This window comes from Rousettus aegyptiacus, unplaced genomic scaffold (genome assembly GCF_014176215.1).
Source record: "Rousettus aegyptiacus isolate mRouAeg1 unplaced genomic scaffold, mRouAeg1.p scaffold_m13_p_18, whole genome shotgun sequence".
NCBI classification, from domain to species: domain Eukaryota; kingdom Metazoa; phylum Chordata; class Mammalia; order Chiroptera; family Pteropodidae; genus Rousettus; species Rousettus aegyptiacus.
This window is the reverse complement of record NW_023416293.1, coordinates 7,574,244-7,589,530: the sequence shown is the minus strand read 5'-3', so window position 1 is coordinate 7,589,530 and position 15,287 is coordinate 7,574,244. Positions and strand designations below refer to the sequence as shown.

Sequence of the window (15,287 nt, the reverse complement as noted above, 5' to 3'; positions counted from 1 at the left end):
TTCAGTACTAGCCCACTAGATTAAAAACAAAAATTTAAATATTCTAATTTTCTGTAAGTATGTATTGATTATATAAATTAAAACTTTCCTCTTTACTAAAAATATTATACAGGTTTTATTTTTAAAGAACTATTTTATTGACCTCAGAATATGATCTGATTAACAAAATTCAATATTCACAAAAATTAAAGAATACAATTCTACATAAAGTAAAATATGTCTATTTCATCATTGAAGATATATCATCACTGAGAAATAAGTATTAGGAGAACAGTAGGTATAAACCGAAATAGTACAATAGTTGTTTTTAATTGATGTATAAGTTGGAAAAATTACTTACAAATTAAACAACAGGAGAAAAGAAACAGATGGTTTTAAATAGACAAAGAGATAACATGTAAATAGAAGTGTTAGGCAGCTAGTCACACATGAGGAACAGGGGAACAAAGGAATAGAGGCCCAGCCCAGAGACACCCAAAGAACATTGTATTGGAAGTTAGAGAATCCCTCCTGCATCCCCAGAGACCAAGGACAGGAGGGTCATAATCCATTGCTTGTTTAATCAGCCAGAGGACTACTCAGAAAGTACTACCCTAATCTGCCCACAATCTAATGCTCATGTTATCACTATACTATGCCATGCCTGGAATTCATGAATCTAATTGTAACAGACTGAATTCTGGGTAAGCACATGCACACAAGGCTAAGTGTTATATAGCAGCTGTCAGTCAAGGCAATCTCACATACAGATTGGACCATCTAGGACCATCACCGCCCATCACTGCCCAAACATAAAGACCTTCCCACTTCTGGGTTGTAACAGCTCCCCTTGCGGAAAACCCGCTCCTCCCTTGGAGTGCATGCTGTCTTATCTCTTCACCTCCCAAATTGCACAGGGGTGCAACCTTCCTTAGTGGGGCCAGTTTCCTAAAATACACTTTCAAGAAATCTTACTTTTTCTAAATCCCCCCGACCAGTACTTTGCCGCGCTGGTCAGCAGGGAAGAACCGAGGAACAACACGCACCACCACTGTCCTCCCCCACACCACCGGGGCGACGCTGGATTTCACATCACCCTAGCAGTAGCCGAGGGACGATAAACAGGCAAGACAAACACTATAATACTTGTAGAGCATGTGTACTAATGATGTTCTTAAAAAAAAAGAATCCTGCCTTTTCTGTTGCTCTCTCTGGAGAGAATGGGGGAGAGAGAGATTTGATTTCAAGATCAAGAGATCTAAAGATGCCCCTTATGTTATACTCGATCTTATCCGTCAAAATCAAATCTGTTGCTTAGATGCTAAGATAACAATTTTGAATAATATGTCAGATTCGATTTGCTATGCCAGTTGATGGAGCACCTAGTTACTGAGTACCTTAGGTCATTATTATTGTTCAATTAACTGGCACAGTAGGTCTTTCAATCCATCATTTTTGAAACTTTAAAAAATGTCTCAAATACACCACGTAGTTTCCGTCAGAGATTTTAACCTTGTTGCACATATCTTTCCCAAAGGCAAATAGATCTGGGTAATGTAGTCAATACAAAATGTCATTTTCCCTACAGAAATCAAGAAGTCTTTAAAATATTTACAGTTTCATATATTTTAAAAAATGCCCAAATATTATAGGATACCATCTGTTAACTCAAGAAAGGTTGTAAATGCTCTTTCAAATTTAGTTATAAATCGAATTGCCATTTCTGAAGACATTTCTAGGCAAAGAAATTTACTTTAACATACATCTCTTCCTGGAAATGTGTTAGCAGTGTGACAGTTTGCGCTCAATACTAATTTGAAAATCCATTTGCTTTTAAGATATAACTTTCTTGTTTAATAGCTTAGCTGTACGTTTTTAAAGTATGGATGTAATTCTGATCCTCTAAACAATGCAGAGTGTCTTCTCTTACGTGTTTGGTGTGAATAAATATGCTACTAGCCAAACTATTTGTCAGACTGACTTATTTGTGAAGTAGTGTTCTCCATTCTGCTCAAGTTCAACAGACACTGACTTCACCAAGGGGCTGCTGGGAAATGGCCCTCGGAGCTTTATTTGGAAGCGCTGCCATCTTCGTGATGAAATGTGCTGTGCAAGCACACTCAGAGTGTTGACTCTGTTCCTAAGTGACATCGTTAGAGCACAACATACATTTAGTTACCCACCTGACAAGTTGTCTATTTAACGGAGAAAAAATGATCTGACTATGATTGATGGGACAGCTGCCCCTTCTCAGTGATGGGGAAAATAAGCTGAGTCCAAACAGATCTGCCTACACCAAGGCATGTCTGTCTGTAGTGCGGTCCCCTCCTTTCTCTTCATTTGAGCAAAAAGGCTTTTCCTTTGCACAAATCCTCCCACGGTCTCTAATCTGCCATCCACCCTGCTTACTGCTTTCTTCTTTTCACTTGGAAATTACTTGAAAGGCATTATCCTTCTCTGGTTGTCTTAGAGCAAAGCTTTTCATAGATTTTTAGCACAGGCTCTCTAGGTCAAGAACAATGATATTGAAAATTAGAGTCCTTGGTAAGGAGTATTTAGTGACTTCTTTCCTTTTTGGCTATAAAATTCTGCTCTCTGGTACTCTGGTGTGGGGTCTTTTCTGTGGCACTGATTAAGTGTTCCTCCAGATACCTGCCTTACAATGGGCGTGACATACAGTAAAATGGAATCAAGCTCCAGAGACTAATGTGTTCAACTATGCTGCCCTCCCTGCCACGGGACCATTTTTAATTAATTTAGGGTTGATAAGTCGGTGTGTCTGTCCTTCAATGGCAGAGACTAAATGGGGGAAAAAAAGTATAATTAAAACCACAGCCAGTCAGTGTACCTTACGCTTATTCTTCATAAGGACAATGTTCAGGGAAAAAGTGTCACAATGGCAATAAAAACAGCTGATTTATGGGGATTAGAAAAATATAATCCAAATGGCCACACAGGGTATAAATACCAGATATAAAACAGGAACTTCTTAGTAATAGAGAAAAATTTATATTGAAAAGTAATATATAACAGCTGTTTCTTTCTGAATTCAGCTCATTTGGATGTGAGTACAGTGATCAGAAGACCTGGGATTTACGTCAGACGTCTGGGAAGCATGTGCTGTATTCAAGCTCACATACATAAACTAAACTGTGAGGAGTCTGGGAAAATCATAACAACATGCACATCATTTAAAAACAACTTTGGAAATAATATATACCCATACCAAAAAAAAAAAAATCAGAAAATTAAAAAAAAAAAATTGCGTCAAGACAAACTAAACCATAGGTCGGCTATACAGAAGGAACACCCATACTTGCAAAAGCCACAGGCAGAATTGACTTGCATGTATTTTTAGGAATCTTATTAAATCTGAGCCTTTAAACATATTTCTGAAAGATGAGGTAACTAGATTATTTATTTACAAATGAGAGAGAAGTTTTTGTTTTCTGTATAGTTGATACAATCTGGCTAGAAACAGCAGTATAGGGATTACTAAGTAGGGAAAGCGAAATATGTTCTATGCAGATAAAGATAGAGGAGCACCTTATAAGAAAAGAATAAAGATAAGAATACAGCATACTTCTTGTCTGGAACCATATAAATATAAACAGAATGGTATAAAATATTTAATATTTGGATAAAATGCCAACCTTGAATTCTATATCCAGCAAAATTATCCTTTAAAATGGAAGTGAAAATAAAGACTTTCTTAGACAAACAAAAGCTAAGAAATTTTGTCATCAGTAGACCTGCCATACAAGAAATGTTTTTAAAAGGTTATTTAGCTAAAGAAAAATAAGATAGGTCAGAAACAAGATAGGTCAGAAACTAGAATATTCATGTAGAAACACACAGCATAAAAGAAGGAATAAATGAAGGTACAAATATTTTTGTTTTGTTTTCAATTCATTTAACAATAACAGTTAAAAACAATAATAGCAACAACATGTTGGGTGATTCTAGAAAACGGAGATATGTAATGAATGGCAGAAATTTTATCAGGAATAGGAAGGAGAAATTTGGGAACACTTTGTTACAAGATATTCTACTGCATGTGTAATGATATATAGTATCGTGTGAATGTGAACTTCGACAACCTAAATATACACATCATAAAATCTAGGTCGATCATTACAAATTTTTAAAAAGAAGTATGACTGGTAAGCTAAGCGAAGAGAAAAGCTGGGACCATATAAAATGCTCACCTAAAACACACAGATTTGAAAAAGGCGAAAATAAGAAGAACATAAGCAATTAAGAGTAAAAAGTTTCAAAATGTTAATTATTGGTCTGATTATAACAATAATCATTTTAAATGTGAATAATCTAAGTATATCAATTAAAAGATAGGTTGTCACTACAGATTTAAAAAAAAAGATGCTCAACGATATGTTATCTAAAATAAATCAGCTTTAAATGTACTCACATAGATTAAAGAGATGAAGATATACCATACACTAACGAAAAGAAAACTGAAACAGGTATATTGTTTCAGAAAAGACACTGCATGATGATAAAAGGTGTCATTATCCAATAAGACATTAACAATTATAATATGTATGCATCTAACAACAGAACATCAAAGTTTCTGAAGTGAAAACAACAGTAGTCCCCTCTTATCCTTAGGGGACCATTCCAGGAGCACCAGTGGGTGCTTGAAACCACAGACAGGCATCCGCTGTATATACTATATTTCTTCCTGCACATATATACACTTTACAGCTTTACTCATTAAATTTTGCAAATGTACATATTTTATGTGAGTACTGACTTAGGAAAATTTACTCAATTTAATATGCACATGTCAATGATTTTAAAGTTTAACTTGTGAGAATTATCTGTTTCGTTCATTAGACCATTTTTGCATCTATGTGTTTGTTATTCAATGACTGAATCGGAAATAGTTTAGTAATTACTTATTTTCCCAAAAGTCCTAGTTTAATTAGTAAACTGTGGGATATTATGTAGGAACAATGAAAGCGAAAGCTGAGAAAATATTAAATTCAGTTGCCTATATTCTACGGCACAGAACTCGTTACTTTTTGATAGTACTACAAAAGTCTTTCTTCCTCATGCATCACTGAGATTGAAAACAGTGTCACAGTGGGAGTGAAAACTTAAGCAACAGGTCTAGTAATTAGCAATACACTTCTCACTACGCTCCCCCTCATTTTGGGCTGTGAAATATCACTTCTTATTGAAATTTGAATTCCTCAAAGGTGAATGGGAGAAGCAGGTTTTCTCTTGAGTTTTGACTGCTTTATAGATGAGCTGTGCCAAAAATTCTACAGCTGAAGAATGTCACCAGCCTTTATCTCGGAGCCTCATAGAATTTTTTATAACATTTCGGGGAGGCTGGGTCAAGTCTCTAATGGTTAAATAAATTGCTTTTCAAATGCCATGGTCACAATGGTCTGGACAACTATATGGATGATGGTCTTTCAGGCAAGTAGTCAGCTTTTTGTTCTTTATGTTTTTAAAAGGTGAACCAGAAAATTAGAAGATAAACTGAAAAAATAAAAAAATAAAAATGTATATTGGAAGCTGTGATACTCCAATATGTAGACTTCTAGATCGTTGTTTCTGGAATAGGGCTTTTCAAACCGGGTTTTGTGGAACCTCTTTAGTGGGCTTCAACCAGCATTAGAAAGTGAAAAAGAACAGGATAGAAAATGCATAATAGAATATAGTTGCAATGAGATTGAATCGCATGTAATAACATCTCTTAAAACTTTGTTCTTAGTTTATATATGTATACATATTTAAAATGGTATGGACAGGAGATCATAAAATAAAATATATTTCTTACTGTGAGCTGTACACGGAAAAATCGGAAAGCCATCGCTCTGTATCACCTGCTGTGGCTCCAGCCTTTGCTCAGCCTTTTTTGCCTGAAACAAATTAGAAAAGACATTAGGCATCAGACAAGATGTATGAACACAACATATATAACCACACAGTTGGTCATCAATTTTGTGTGTTCTGAGAACTCCTTTTGATTAATATGGTTCGAAATATAAAGACAGTTTTATAAAAGATAGTATCCATAGATACACTGAGGTCTAATAAATACTTGTATGATTGGCACAAGGAATTGTAAATGAAGTTTTCATTCATATAATATTCCATGAAAATAAATGTAGCATTAATGTGAATATGTAAAACAGCCCAAGGAAATATTTCTTCTCTTGCTTGCTATTTTATAAGAAAATCATCAGATATTTAAAATAACAACATTGAATCATACTACATAAAACTTTTAAATACATTTATTATACTTATAACTGAGAAGCATCATTCCTGTTAAATTAGAAATATCTTTTGACATATACTTCCTTTATAAATATGCTACCCCGAGAGGCAGCTGATTTCTTTACAAAACTATGCATCTTTCTGTCAAAATAAGACAAACTGTAAACTATTATTGAGGTGGAGTTTGCTAAGGGAAGTATTAAACCCACTGGAATGAAACTGAAAGAACTCTGCAATTTTTATTGAAAGAAATCATTCAAGCTCATGTAAATATGAGGAGGGGCTGAGTTTGATTCAAATAGTGAAAAAAACCTACTCGCGATCATACAAAAATTAAGACTGAAAATATGTGGTTTGCAAACTAGATGCCTAATTTAAAATTTTATGTTTTGTTAATATATAATGTTGTTTGCTAAGCTTTAAAAAAACATAATTTTAGGAATAAATTTGGCTATTATCAACATTAGATATCAATACTATTCAGAAATTTGCAATACTGCCCATTCATTTTTAATTAAATTAGATTAAGAGAGGGGAAAAATAGTCAAATTAAAATCATTAGTCTGTTTTCACAGACCTACTCATAATTTACATCATGGCATATTGAATTTAAAGTCTCGTCTCAAATTAGTTTCACTAGAAATTTTCTAGTTTGAAAAAGTAGATATTAACAATTATCACGTATATACTTTGGAAGCCTATATTAATTAAATAATTAAAATATTTATGTACTTGATGAATTTTAATGTTTCAAGTTTTAATCTGGCAAACAGATTAGTAAAGTTGGGCTCTTAGATTTGATACACGACTCTACGATTTAGAGTCGTACAACCTTGGTTAAGTTATTGACTATATATCCTAAAATTCTTGTGTGTAAAACGGTTACTTCTAGGTTACACCTATCATGTATGGTACTTGTTAGATGAGATAATGCAAAAGAAATACTTGGCACAATGTAAGAAACTAACGACATTATACACCATTTCTATTCCTGCCATTGATGTTTTTAGTTATCTGTATTTTTCTTTCTAAATAACCAAGTGAACTTGGTGTTTCATAATCTTGCCTGTTTGATTTCACTAAAGGGTCCAAAGTATCTCTAGTAAATAGATCCATTTATCATATTTTATTTATATATTGTTTCTAAGATCACTTTTGTTAGATTAATATACTAAACTGTGTACTACGCCCCAGGAACCTGGGTAACTGCAGCACTCTGTATACTCGGTGATGGTGATGTGGCCGTGGAGAAAGTTAAGGCCAGTCCTGAGTCCACAACAGGACTACCTTACTTATGTATGCTTATTTAGTCTATAGAAAAAAAAACTTGACAAAATGTGGCCCAATCCCAGTAATAGTCCCTGGAATTCTGAATTGGGGCAAAGAAAGGATCAATCTAGATTTGAGTGGCTTTTCCAGAAATACAAAAGCTTTTCGGAGATTGAATATAAGAAACGTATGTATCTGTGAGGTGTGGAATACGTGTCTATATATGGGAAAAAAAAAAAAACCTATGTTGACTGAAAAAACAAAAGAATTTTTGAAACAAAATAAATGAAACGAAGTTGATGAACAGGAAATTAGAAAACTAAGGTGCTGAAATAGCTAAATTGATACCCTGGTAACTTTTTATAACATAGCCCCATTCTTTTCTTCTATCTTACGAATAATCCCTGTAACATTCTAAAATAAATCTCACAATAGCTTGGTCAAGGTTGATTCTATTTTTCTTTTTTCAAGCCAAAAGAATTGCATGAGAGGAAGAGTTCTCTTTGTATTTCAATCCAGGAGTCAACGAACTTTTTAAGTAAAAGTAGAAGTACTAAATAATTCAGACTCTGTGCGCCATACATTCTCTCTCTTAACTATACGACTTTACCCCTGTACCACAAACATAGCCACAGATAATACCTTCAGAAAGGAGTGTGTGTGTGTACTAATAAAATTTAATTAATGGAGACTGATATAAATTTGACACGTCACAAATGTTATAACTTTTTTGATTTTGTTATAATCATTAAAATATATATTTAAAAATACTGTGCTTTGTGAATCATAGCACGAAAACTGGTGGTGAGCAAGTAATGGATCTGGTAAGTTGGGGAGCCACCTGGAAATTCACACCAAACAAAGCTTAACAGCTTCGCAATGGCTTTCTTCTGCCAAACACTTTAATTTCTTCCTCTCTTCAAGTACCAGACTACTAATAGTCATCATTCTTTTCTATTATAAGTGTTTCTGGTTATGATGAGTTAACATATGCATTTTGATTTTAAAAACTCTTATTAATCGAATGTTGTTTTATAAATGAGACCATGTTACATTTTTATAATATTTAGAAGTGTATTGCTTGTATTTTTAGAAAACTATTAGAAATGACAATAAAACATAAAACAATTAAATATCTCATTCTATCACATTAAAAGCATTTGAAAACAAAAAGCAACTCCAAACACCAGCAAAGCTACTCATCTGTAAATAGCTATTAAATATACAAAGATGGAAAATATCAGTTTAATGTGGAATTCTTCCATTATCTAAAATTATTATGAGAATGTAAATGCTACTAGGGTATAAGAAATAAAAATCATAACATGTATCAGGATCTGTATTATTATTTCTAGTTAGATAGTAATAAAAATTTTCAACATAGTACCAATCTGTCACAGAAATAAAACTGCCAAATATATTTGAGGGAATTGAAAGGTTATTAGATACATTATACCAGGCACCAATGGTGTCAATGTCAACGTGTGAGGAAGCACAGCGGCATCTGAGATCAAGATATTTTAACTTCGGTTTAGTCCAGTAGGACACTTAGGAGGTCTAGAAAGAGATTAGGGCAATTATGTATGCCAGGTACAAAACTGTCAGCAGCAATTTAGGGCAAGAGTAGACTGGGAGAATGTTTCCAGTTCAATATTTCACTCTGAAGGCAAATAATCAGTAGGAGATTTTTACAACAGGGAGCTAACAGAAAATACACTGAGGAGAACAAATGAGCAGACTCGACAAGAGAGGTTTTAGAATAATGAGATAGCGTCGGTTATTTGATTCACAGATAATTCCTATGAGGCTCTTTAAAAATAAATTTGTCACACACTTGATGAAACTTTTTTCTTTGTCCTTAACAATGGCATTCAGGAATGTAATGTTTCTTTTAGGCATTCTTTAACTTTCATAATTACACATGGTTTTTATTTTAAAACGTAAGCAGGAACAGCTTGGGGTGATGCTCTACAGTTGACCACTATTTTCTGTCCATAGAATGTCTAATCCAAGCACCACATGCAAAAGTGAGAATACAAGATTTCGAATGAAAGATGCCATCATCACTATTCTCTCAAAACCTACCAGAACGCTTCATAAACACGCAGTTAATATCTGTTGAATGAATATGGCTGTACGTAACAGTAGTTACTTGAGTTGCGAAGGTATCTGAAAACTCATTTCAAAGAGTTATAGTAATTAAAAACTGCGGACTGCATCTCTGTGAAACTGCCATCGTAACAGAAAGTATAATGCAGGTAGCTATACATATTTTATGAACAAAACTAACTTTTCTACTTACTGTTTCGTCTATATCTATCATATATTGTCTCTCTCACTCTCTATCTCTATCATTCTCTCTCATCTCTCAATCATCATCTATCGTCTATCATCAATGATTTCTCATCTATTGCCTATCATCTATCATTTCTCTCTCTCTTTCTCAATCTATCTCTCCAGCATTTCTCTAGCATCCATCCATCTATCTATCTATCTAGCTAGCTAGCTAGCTAGCTAGCTAGCTAGCTAGCTATCTATCTATCTATCTATCTATCTATCTATTTATCATCTATCTATTGTTTAAATCCCAATATGCTATATTAGAATCGAGGGAAACTTAGTATCAGCCACTTGGCATTTATACAGCCTGGGTGTTCAACTTACCCTTCAATTGTGATTGAGGAAGAAATATACACATGGTCAAATTCCACAGGTAATATGATGGACTTACCATACAATCTGGGAGGCTTATAATTATCGTATATTATTTGGTTGCACCTAATTCACTGGATTTTTTTTTTTTAAGCAAGAGATAATAAAGTATATTTTGGTAGTCAAATCTTAGGTTAAAATGTACTATAACTAAAATAATATGTAAATTATATTTTTCCTAAAAATCATGAATCATTTTATTTGTGGTTGTTTAGTCCTTCTATAAAGCTATACTTAGCACATATTAGACAAATTAAATATATGTTGGGTTTCTATAGAAAAATGAGAAAAAAATCTTCCCATTCTACATAGAGGTTATTAAATGTATAGTGTAAATCAGTTTCCAAAATGAGAAATACTACTTTTTCTAAGTTATTTGTTAAAATAATACAGATAAAGCAACACAATTTTCAAGTATTTTACTTATTTGACATGCAGGAATTTCTATATGAATCTAGTCCACACTGTTCATTTAATGTGAATATACACAAAAATATAGTACAAGAATGTCAGAAAATTCAAACAGACCAGCAGATATTTCTCAATATTTTACATTTAAATAAACTAAGTCTCATTCATTCTCATGTTTAATTCTGAAATTGACTCATCCTTTCAGTTATTACAAATGAAACCCTCTTCAGTACATAAAGTTTTGCAAAATAGCTCACTCATAAATACATAGAACACTTTCCCTCAGACAGAACACTTATCAATAAGTGAAAGAGTATCAAGTTTGAGAATATACATCTTATGGATGTAGATATCCTGCATTACGTGGGGATATAGTCGCGTGGATCTGTGAAGCCAGGTAGGACTGGCAGATGTTGGACTTGTGTTCTGGTCTACATATTACTGAGTCAGGGGAAGAATTATGAAAGTACACTGATACTAGCTTCATTCAGTGTGTTGACATCTTATTGAAGGACAGCAACAACGTTTAAGTCAACATAATCCTGTCACAAAGAGTAGAGATGTTCACTCTGCTTCATGGTTTCCACATACGTGAAAGATAAATACTTCAAGACTTATGCAAGTTTTCATTGAAAGAGGTCTTGAATAAGATTGCAACATTAGGTAGATATTTGCACTCTTCTAGATGAAAATGAGACATGGAAAGGCATAAACGTAAGATTCGTGTTTCTCCATAACATCTGTGATAAATCACAAAGGCGCCCTTCAAATCCTTAAAGTATAGAGATGAAATTCACATTCTAAAATGTACTTATTTTCTTGCTTCATTATTCCTGTCACTAAAAAATGTTTCTGAAGAATAAAATGCATTACTAGAATAAACAGAGTTCTTTAATACAGATATTAAAATGTGAATGAATACAGATATAATTACTCTCTCTACCAGATGTTCTCTCTCTATTTTTGCATTAATAAGCATGGACACATTTTCTATTATTCTTTATAAAATATAGTTTTTAATACCAAACTAAGTCCTATATTTTATATGCAAATCAGTAAGATTTTTCTAATACCATACACACTGAATCCTTTTCCTAATCCTTAAAAGAACTTTGATTTTTTTTTCATTCTTGCTCATTAAAATCCATGAATGGAAAATCTTTTCTAGCTTCTGCTGTTAAAGCATTGGACTCTGAACATAATCTAGACGTAAGGTACGAAAAATGGATACATGAATATTCCAAATGTGTATCGTGTTAAAATAACCATCTGATAATCTAAATACCAAGGAGAATATGTAATGTGCATTGAAAGGTAAAATAAAAGTGCAATCTTGGTCACAAAACAGACAGCTATTACAATATAAACTTCATTTTTACTGAAATACTTAAGGACATCTAAGCCTAGTCATGTGAAAGTACTAGGTGCACACAGTGTAAAGAATTATCATAGCCTGCAATTATCAATATAAGAAGATTAAATGGCTCAGTTCCTTTCTTTCTTTTTCATAAGCTTGAGTTTATCTTCCTTCACAGAATTACCATAGAATGGTATGGCCAAACTTAAAAGACAAATATAATTGGGTTTTAAATTTTCTTTTGAGCATTTTATAAAATGATGATGATTGTCCCTACCCAATATATTATGAAAATTCAGGAATTAGTTGATTACGAGACTTGAATAAAACTTATATCAATATGCCATTTATTGTTCTGTTATTAAAAGCAGATTTTGGAGAAATTATAAAACTATTCACAATTTGGCAAAGTAAATAACTGTGATTGATAGATGGCACTAAATATTACTGAAAATCATGGTCTTGGTCACCCCATGTATACGAACAACTGTTCTTGATTCCCACCTGGTCTCACTGCTGTCTATTTTCCCATTCCGATATATCCATATATATTCAGAGTGATCAAAAATTGCATGAATTACTTTATTTCTCCAGTTAAATACTCCAGTATGTTCCCAGGAGCTTATAAAAAAAAAATCTAAAACTCATTTACATGACATTAAATGGTTTCCTAAACTTCTTTCCCCATTCCTTTAATACCATGTGGCCTCTGGTAAAGGTCCACTCACTGGGACTGTCAACAGTTTTGCTGTTATTTTTAAAATTATATTATTCAAAGTACAAGAGGCATTTATATCCATTAACACTAGGAAAATAATGCAAGAATATATTTTGTAAAGACTGATAATCCCACCTTCTCTTCTGAAATCGGTTGTAATCAGTCGTAAGAATCACTCCATTGGTGTAATACTCCTCCACAGCCAAATGTATTTACACGAATGATTACCCCAACCATGAGTTACTAGCCTTGATTTTGCTACACCAACTAGATTATATCACATGCACTTTTTTGTAACTTATTTTTCATGTTCTCTAATAATCAAAGGATTTTTTAAGATATAAACAAGTAAACTTAATTCATGTTATATCTTACTATTTCATGTTCTTGAATTTTTAGTTAATTTATCCAGTTCTCTAATGGCATACGCACAAGTCGTTTTCAGGTTTAGTAATACAACCAATATTGCATGTATCTTCCCTTTATGTACATCTAGCTCCACTGTTTTCTACTTCAATATGTATTAATGCCTCAAAAGTAATTGTGTTGGATCAAACTGTCTACATTATATCTGCTTCAGTTTTTTTTAATTTTAAAAGCTATGGTCAATTGTTTTTGAAATAAAGTCATAATACTTCACTTTCCCCTTAACCACGTGTGTCCATTTTTGCATATCCTTACCACCACAAGAAGTTATCACATTGTTTTTTTTTTCCTTTCTAATAATCAAAACGCCATTTTAGCCTTTTGGCTATTTCTTAACTACTAGTGGGATTCAGTATTCTTTCATAAATTACTAATTGAAATGTTTTCTATGAGTTCTACTTATATAGCCTTGCACACTGCTTACATTTTTAAATTACTGTCTTCCCAATTTCAAAACACAGTTGAGAAAAATTCTGAGAAAAAGCAGAAAAAAGTGATGGAGATAGCAAAATGTGTGTCCTTCCATACAATTCCTGCTGTAGAGATCGACCTAATTCGTTCACGTGTTCACTTCTCACTGCTTAATTACATCCACATCCATACATGCACTGACCTCACTCTACTGGTCATGTAAATTTAAAAAAACATAAATGACATTTCCTGTCAATCTCTGCCTTCAGGTTTCCATCTTAGACAGCCCCTAAATCAGGTCCAAATGTGTAACTGATAGAGAAAATAATTTAGTTTAGCATAGATGGAGGGAATTTCACTAGGAAATATTGCTCCAATTTTATTAAAATTATTATTTGAAAAATTAGTTCTGATATTTCCTCACCAACCTGGAAAAAAAAAATCTTTTGACAAAGTTTTATTCGAAATATAGTTGAATGAATTAGAATAAGCAAAATATAATGGAAAAATAAAAATGACTTATCTCCCAAACCTACATAGTAGGATAAGAGATGATAGATATGCAAAACACAATCGGATTAAAAAGCATATTTGAAATAATCGAGATGAGAGATAGTATCAGATAACATGAAGTAGTTGCTGACTTATCTTTACAAAAAAAAAAACAGAGCCTGAAACACAAATTTCCTTTACTATTAAAACTACATATCCCTTAGACTAAAAATACTGAAATTAAAATAAGTGGGGTGCCCCCAAGTAAATGGCAGGTGCACACGTTTTTTCCTATAGAAGAGGATTTGTAGTTTTAATCAGTTTTAAAGAGCCTAATTCTAAAAGTGATAAAAGTCCCCTCCACTCTTTTAGACATCTTCCCTTATGTTGATGTTTTCTTACCTCAATTTCTAAAACTCTAAAACAAAGCTTGCCAATAGTTGCATAAATTATTTTCATAATTTATTTCTACCAATTTTTCCTATAATTTCCATTAGTGTCCGAATATTCCTTTTCTACAGATTCCTTTTATGTAACACTAAGTTTAAAAAAAAACACCTCTATTTTGTCAGAAGCAATTTTTTTTTCCAATTACATTTATGTAGAGAGCATGTTTTATTAGATGTACTTTTTTTCCCCCCCAAATAGAATCTGAATGAGTATTTTAGTAAGCAAATTTTTAAGTTTGTTCATTTGGAGTGAAATCATAAATTTAAAAAAAAGGGGAAAAAAAGACTCTGGTATTTGGAATGGTGATTGGGACTTTTAAGACAGTAAAAGTCAGTTTTTACTTTCTCAACTGAGACTACCTATACTTTAAGGTTAATTACTTACTGACCACAGGTACTATACTCCTTAGAAGATAAAAGCCAGAAAATTGAAAAATAAGTCAGAAAGTCCCTCAGTTCATAAGTCTGAAAATGTCATAATCTTTCATATATGACATCTATTATTGACTGAGCTAATACCTTTGATTTAGACCTTCCGAAAGTAATAATCACATCTTTGAAAGGACCAATCTGTAAGCCTCTTGGCTTTATATGCACTGTTAAAAATCACAAATCTCTGACTTTTCTCTCACTTGACCCATCTTTCTAATAGAGCATCAGTTTATATTATATTTTATATTCAGTCAAATACAGTACAAATCTTCCCTAAGAATTAAGGTACTTTTCTCTGATTGGAAAAAACAAGATTATGTATGTGCACAAAGGATTCATTAGTATTTTTGAATGTGCTTTGGCATCCAGAGTTTAG

At 32.9% G+C, this 15,287-nt stretch overlaps 1 long non-coding RNA gene across 1 annotated transcript in view; it reads right to left on the bottom strand.

Annotated features, from left to right (window-relative positions):
* LOC107498967 overlaps positions 1-15,287 on the bottom strand; it is a 67,919-nt gene that overhangs the window by 44,774 nt on the left and 7,858 nt on the right. Inside the window, exon 2 of the long non-coding RNA XR_001594172.2 lies at positions 5,792-5,873. This is a non-coding gene — a long non-coding RNA (uncharacterized LOC107498967). The remainder of the gene's footprint in view (positions 1-5,791; positions 5,874-15,287) is intronic.